The sequence below is a fragment of the Callospermophilus lateralis genome, chromosome 3 (assembly GCF_048772815.1).
Source record: "Callospermophilus lateralis isolate mCalLat2 chromosome 3, mCalLat2.hap1, whole genome shotgun sequence".
Classification (NCBI taxonomy): domain Eukaryota; kingdom Metazoa; phylum Chordata; class Mammalia; order Rodentia; family Sciuridae; genus Callospermophilus; species Callospermophilus lateralis.
The window spans coordinates 113,692,603-113,698,467 of record NC_135307.1 but is presented as its reverse complement, the minus strand read 5'-3'; positions in this window follow the sequence as shown (position 1 = coordinate 113,698,467).

The following is a 5,865-nucleotide window of genomic DNA, read 5'->3' as shown; positions in this document are numbered from 1 at the left end:
GATTGTCTCCAGTGCTCCTTCCTAAGGGCCCTGCGTACACGCCAGGCACATTTAATGTCCCATCCACCCTTCATCTCCACTTCATGTCCCAGCCAAACTTCCATTCCTTTATTCTTGTATTACAGTCTGAGCTCTTGAGGGAGAGACTGTGTCTCATTCATTTCTGCATTTCCAGGGCTCATAGTGGTTGCCCAGTGTCTCATTCACTCATTCATTGGACAGAAATCTTTTGAGACTCGGGCTTCTCAATCTTGGCACCATTGACTTGTTGAGCCAAACACTTCTCTGACGTGGGGGTCTTCCCTAGCCCTGTAGGAAGGGACACATCCTGGCCTCCATCCACTGGATGTCAGTAGCGGTCCTTCTCCCCCCCACATCTCGGTTGTGATAGTCAAAAACTGGCACGCAGACTTTGCCAAAGGCCTCTTGGCAACAAGGGTGGTGTGGTGGCGGGGAGGGTGAGTGTCACTGTCCCTTGTTGAAAAGTACTGGTTTAGAGCCTTCACTAGGCTAAGCACTGTGCTTCAGATCTTCATCTAGTTTCTTGAAAGACTTCCTGGGACTCAGGACAGAGCCCTGCAGCCTGCTCCTCGTCCCTACTTGCCCCACACACCTGAGGCCAAGGGCTTACTTGCCAGCCTCTGAGGCCAAGCCCAGCCTTGCTGGCTCTCGGAGTTTCTGTCTAGTAACCCTGTCAAGCCAGAAAGCCTGCCGGGGGCCCTAGTAGAGTGTGGATTCCATTCTAACCCTGTTTGTCTTCACCTTGTGTGTTTTAAATCTTTCTCAGTGATGAGAGACAGGGCCAGGCGGGTGTCGAGCAGTTTGACTTTCTCTGTCACCCGTGAACAGCTCGTCCTGCCTCAAGCACTGGCTTGTCCCTTCCTTATTCTTGGCTTTGTTTGGAACATGCTTTAACAAAGCCATTCCTATTGTCCTTGGAGATTTGCAAGCCACAGCACATTCTGGGGTTGGCCTCTCCACACTCATCTTAGGGCAGGGGTGGGTAGACTTTGTTCTCTGTCCTGCTTATGGCTACTCCTTCTGCCCTTTGTCCTTCCAAATACGGGTCCTCCACAGTGCATCCCAGGAAGACAGTGTTTCTGCAGTGGCCTCTGTAGAATGAATTATTTGATAGATTCTGAGAATTTCTCAGAATTTTAAGAAGTCTCCCACCCTTCTGGAACTGTCTTCCTTCTGTAGAGTTTCCAGCTCTGTCACTCTTGAAATCCTCTTCCTAAAGTCTCTAAATAACGATCATTTTAATATTAAGTATTTACAAACTAGTAAGGCAGATTCAAACAGACGATGTGACCCCAAAGCCTGGAGGGTTATCTACTCTAGTACTATGCCTCCGGGTTTCTAGAATTTACTTCCTTTGTTCTCACATTGCCTTAGTTGGAGTCCCACCAGTCGTGGACCCTGAGAGAAGGATTTGAGAGCAAGCAGTTGTTCTGCTAAGTCGCAGGGGTGTGGAGAAACAAGACCCGGTGGAGAAGAAGCTGATGACGTGTGTGTTATCGTGCAAGTTATGTTCTGGGTGAGGACAGCTTACCCCACTGGGGAGCCCTGGCAGCCCCTGCAAAGCATATCTCAGTCCCCAGCAGAGGGAGAGGAAGCTGGGGAGTGATCCTCATCACCAAATTCCCACACCCAGATGGGTCCTGGGCAACTTCCATTGACATGAACTCTGACCCTTCCAGATTGCCCTGCCTGGGCCTAATGTGAGAAGTCTCAGGAATTCACAGTGGACAAGAGGAGAGTGTGGCAGGTAGGGAACATACTTCGCCCACATACACGTTCTGAGTCAATGGTTATATTTTCTTAACTTCCTTTCTCTGCCATTTCAACTGCCAGATTTTTGCTCACCTGAATTAAGTGTGTGGAAGCAGTTTTTTTTTTTTTTTCCTTTTTGAGTTGTTCTTTTTCCTGTGTTTTCTGAGATTAAATTGTGAAGAGGGATGGGGCTATGCATTTGGGAGGATAGAGCTCTTTGCATATTGGGAGATTCTCGTGGTTTCTCTACTAGTTCTGTGCAGATCTGGTAATGTTTGTGAGCAGGGTCTCAGACTTGGGCCAAGTGAGGAGATGGGTATGTAAAGCAGGAAGTGTGTGTGTGGGGGGGGCTGCTCTTCCCTGCTCAGCACCTCAGAGGGACAGAGAGGCACTGGGGCTTCTTCGTCCTTTGTGGAAGCACATTGCAGGGACATGCAGGGACAAGCATGCCTCCAGCCTCCAGTGCCTCCATGTTCCCCCTCCCCCTTTAGGAATGTCATTGTGCCCCTCACCCCCACAAAGGACCCTTCTGCATGATCAGCAGGGAGTAATTGTGAGTCCCTAGATGGCCCCTTCTATTTTTCTCTGCCAAGACCCCTCTTTCTTTGTCCTTTCCCTATCCTCTCTGTGTCCTGTGGGCAGATAAGAAGCTGCTCCAGCTATTGCAAATGAGAGGTGGGCACGGGATCCAGGCTGGCCTGCCCTGTCAGAATGCCCCATCTCTGGCCATTGGGATTAGTCAAAGGTGTGAACATCCAAGTAAGGCCAGCCAGCCAGGATTCTTTCCAAAATGGACATGCAGATATTAGGGGAGAGAGAAATGGCTCCCCCTCTACCCCCACCTCCCAGGGGTTGCTAAGAGCCAACTGGAAATGCCTATCATAAGTGAATACTGGGTGCAAGTGTCTCTCCACTCCTTAGCCCTCATCTTCTCGCCTTTAAAAACAGCAATGTCTGTGAGTGACCTTTGCAGTGTACTTGGGGAGCGAGCTGTCATTTGGACACTGATTCCTACAGCAGTGGGCAGCAAATCTGGGTGTATGTAGCTGCTGGAAGCATTTAAAAGCAGTGGACCAGATGTTCACATAGAAACAGGGATGGATCTTAAAACCACAGCCCTGAGGGCCCACCATATAAAACCAAATAAAAATAGAGGTAGTTGGACAAGATTGTCTCCAAGTTCCCCCCCAGTCCTGCTTTTGAATAGGCTTATGACTCATGGAGGCTGGAAGTCCGAGCTTCATGATCTGTTCTCATTGGTGGGCAGCTGTCAGTGGCGTTACTCTCTGACCTGTACAGACTGCCTCATCTGGGCTTTCTGCAAAGTGTCAAGTGTTCGCAGTGGACAGGAGACAGAACTTGGCTTCAAATCCAGCATTTGACACTTACTAATTGTGGGGACCTTGGATGAGCCATTAACCTCTCTGTGGCTCTGTTTTCTAACCTGAAAATTGAGGGTAACAATCCCCATAAAGCACAATGGACTTCACTTGACTCAGTGAGAGCTATGAAATGACGCGCAGTTCCCTTGTGCTGTAGGTTGGCAGTATTTGAGGGGCAGGAAGAGACAGGCTGTGCATCTCGCCCCATGGCAGGGACTGTTGAGGGCTCTGTCAGGGTGGAAATGCCCCGCAGGGAGTAGAGCTCTGGATGTTATCTCAATGCCCGTGTAGCCCTTGTGCTCCTGCTGGCTCCTCTAGGCTCCCAGGGCAGCTCTTCCCTGCCACGGTGTTCGCCTCCTGAGACTCGGCTTCCCTAACTCAGGACTCAGGCTCAGCCCTCTCCCTCTTCTTGTCTCCCTTACCCTCCTGGGTATCAGCTCAGAGCACAGCCCAGGCATCAGGTAAGTGAGGCGCTGCAATTATTGTGCATGCAGCCCTGCATGATGCTGTGTTCCAGGCCCTGGGGCGCAGTGAGCCTAGCCTGTTCCCGTGGAGCCCACTGTCCAGTGCAGGGGGTCAGACAGGCTTCACTGGCACCTCTACCCTGGGTGCAGCCTGGGATGGAGAGTGGAGGTACCTGGAAAGTGAGGGACATGGGATGGTGCTGGGGATTGGGTGAGGGAAAGGGTGGGCTGAAGACAGTCTGGTGAAGGGTGGGGCGAGGGCAACGAGAGGAGGTGGGGAGGGAGAGTGCAGAACAGGGCTTTCAGACAGAGGGGACAGTTCCTGTGGCAGCCAGAGGCAAGACAGTGCTCAAGTCTACTGAGGGTCCGAAAGGAGTGTGAAAGGGAAGTGCTGAGTCCTGGGCCGTGGGCCAGGGCAGGCCACACCTGGCCTGAGAAGCCATGTCGAGAAGTCAGGGCTTGGTCTCCAGGAGACGGGAGCCAGAGAAGGGCTAAGCCGGAGGGTGTCGGGCAGGTTTCTGTTTTTCAGAGGCAGTTGGGGCTGAGGGGGAGAGGGTAGAATTGAGGAGATCAGGCAGGAAGCAGTGCCAGCGTGAGGGCAGGGAGGAAGGGAGTGAGGGATGCTGAGAAGGGCGTCAGGTCAGACCAGAGGCGCCTGGCTTTGTCTTCCAGGTGGATGGATGGGGCACTTGGGAGAAAAGCAGATTCTTGGTGAAGGCCAATACAGGAAAAGTTGAGGTGGACATTGTGAGGGCTGCCCAGAGCCCCCTTCAGTGGCTGGGTGTGCGTGCGTGGGCAGGTGGAAGATGTATAAAGTCCTGGCCACCGTGGTCCACTGGACAGCACAGAAGGGCCCTCCCGGCATCTGCGCTCCTTGTGATGCTGGAGGCTCTCATCACCCTCTCTCTCTGCCCACTCCTGCTCCTGTCCCTCCCTTCCATGTGACTGTCCAGCGGTGTTCATATACACAGAGTGCTCAGTAAACTCTAACTCAGAGTCTGCTTCCAGCCCCCAGTGAGCCCCACCCATGGGTTCCCTCCCCTTTGCTGTGGCTATGCAGCTCCTCCCATCCAGAGATGCAGAAGGCTTCTCTGTGCCTGAACCTGAGCTAGCCTCATGACTGGCTTTGACCAAGATTGTGTACAGCATTGACTTCTAAGTCCATGTCTAGGTAGACTTGCAGTTTCACTTTGGCTCTTAGACCCCAGTGCATGTTAACAAGCCCAGGATGTCCTGCTGGAGGGAGGGTGTATGCTGGTGAACAGAGACATCCCAGCCAACAGCCAGCATCATGTCCCCAGACATGTGAGAGGGACCACCTTGGACAACCCAAGCCAACACAAAGTGAAGAAGAAATCATTTATTCCTGGTGAACCACCCAGATTCTGACTCATAGATATATGAGTAATAAAATGATGGTTGCTTAAAGCCCCTAAGTTTTAGAGTGGCCTGGGATTCAGCCATAGCTAACTAACAGCATGTCTGTACCAGTGGGATAGGACCATGGTGTGTGATCAAGTAGGGTGACTTCCTGTGCACTGCAAAACCTCAGGGGGGTTTAGTCTTCAAGCCAGCTCCTGCAGGGTTAAATGTAGCTCTTCCCCACACCCGGAGATTAGGGTTCTGTTCTGTTCTGTCATCCCAGAGACCATCAATGCTCATCTCATCTCCACTCTTGGAACAGGGAGATGCCAGCGCTATTACCTCTCAAGCTCTCTGTGGCTGTAGAGAGAAGCAACTTGCTGCCAAAGGAGCAAATGAGGCCTAGCCTTCTGCAGAAACATCCATCGCCCTGTGCTGCTCCAGGCAGAATCCCAGCGAATAATTCCCTTCTGCGGGAGCTGGCTCAGAGAGCATTCATCTTCACAAGCTCATTATTCATCTGATTATTTTCATGCCATCCCAGTGGGAAATAAAAGTCATCAATAAATCACAACATTGCTTCAGATTATGCTAAATGACCCAGGCAGAGTGCTGGCTGTGCCAGTCACTGTGACCACAAGGGTCAGAACCACTCATGCACAGAGCTCCCCCAGGGCTGGAGAATGCTCACCCTGCTCTTACCCCAGAAACTGATTCACATCCATTTGTCCTCTCTATTCTCATTTTCCTCAGTGAGATCATTACCTGGGAGCTCGGGAGCCTTGGACTTGTCAGAAGACCTGAGTTCAGCCTCTGCATTAGCTGTGTGTTATTGGGCTGATTGCTTGGCTTCTCTAAAGCTTTGAGCTCCTCATCTATGAAAT